The sequence below is a fragment of the Myotis davidii genome, unplaced genomic scaffold, assembly GCF_000327345.1.
Source record: "Myotis davidii unplaced genomic scaffold, ASM32734v1 scaffold1527, whole genome shotgun sequence".
Taxonomy (NCBI): domain Eukaryota; kingdom Metazoa; phylum Chordata; class Mammalia; order Chiroptera; family Vespertilionidae; genus Myotis; species Myotis davidii.
This window is the reverse complement of record NW_006298269.1, coordinates 271,046-272,271: the sequence shown is the minus strand read 5'-3', so window position 1 is coordinate 272,271 and position 1,226 is coordinate 271,046. Positions and strand designations below refer to the sequence as shown.

The 1,226-nt window shown below is 33.1% G+C and overlaps 1 protein-coding gene across 1 annotated transcript in view; it reads left to right on the top strand.

Annotated features, from left to right (window-relative positions):
- FAM134C (family with sequence similarity 134 member C) overlaps window positions 1-1,226 on the top strand; it is a 21,502-nt gene that overhangs the window by 10,807 nt on the left and 9,469 nt on the right. The window lies entirely within an intron of this gene.

The window sequence follows — 1,226 nt, the reverse complement described above, 5'->3', positions numbered from 1 at the left end:
TCTAACAGCAAAAAAATAACCACACAGAAGATGTATAAACTATTTAAGCATACTATGTATAGTCACTTTCTATTAACCCTTGTTAAGATAAGTAAATCTTCATAGGAAGAGTAGGTAAAACAAAACAAAACAAAACAAAAAACAACCCAGCCCTAACCTGTTTGGCTCAGTTCATAGAGCGTCGGCCTGCAGACTGAAGGGTCCCAGGTTCAATTCTGGTCAAGAACATGTACCTTGGTTGCGAGCACATCCCCAGTAGCGGGTGTGTAGGAGGCAGCTGATCGATGTTTCTCTCTCATCGATGTTTCTAACTCTCTATTCCTCTCCCTTCCTCTCTGTAAAAAACCAATAAAATATATTTTAAAAAGAACATGTCTAACTGCCCTACTGAACCACCAATCTGGTGATATAGTCAGCTTTCCTCTCAATCTTAGAACAGTGTTTCTCAAACTATCTTCTGTGGTAAGGACTAGTGTTATTTTTCCTGATCTGTTGCAAATCATTACTTTTGTAAAATACAAAACAAATGACTTACTAGACAAACTAAGTTTAAAAAGGCATAAGCAATACAAGCCAAATGTATTCTTAGATTCAAAATTACTAGGTCAAATTGTTATACAAATTTCTAAGTGCTTACTTTCAATTTCCATGCTTATTTCCCCACAGACTGGTGAAATCAGCCCTGGAGTACAGACACTCTTCAAGGGTTTGCCTTGGAGGTGTTAGGGTTTTTTATAAGTATTTTATTATGAAGAATTTTTCATGTATGCAGAGATAGAGATAATAGTGCAAATAAAGAATCCCATGTACTATCTTCCAGCTTCAGCAGTTATCAACTCATAGTCAATCTTCTATCATCTTCTTTCACACCCTTGCCAAGCTATTATTTTAACACAAAACCCAGACATCATATCATTTCATTCATAAATATTTTAGTAAATATCTGTAAAATAATAGGGACTCTAAAATTTATAACTTCTATAACATCACACCTAAAACAATAATTCCTTAATATATTCAGATGTGCAGTGTTCAGATTCTCAGATTGTTTATAACTATCTGTTTATGATTGATTCCTTCAAATAACTAGATTTCCTTCATTCTATTAATGTGATAATTATATATATATATTTATTTTTATATGTTGAACCACCTTTGCATTCCTGGAATAAATCCTAGGAGTTGTTCATGATGCATAATCCTTCTTGATATATATATATATATAT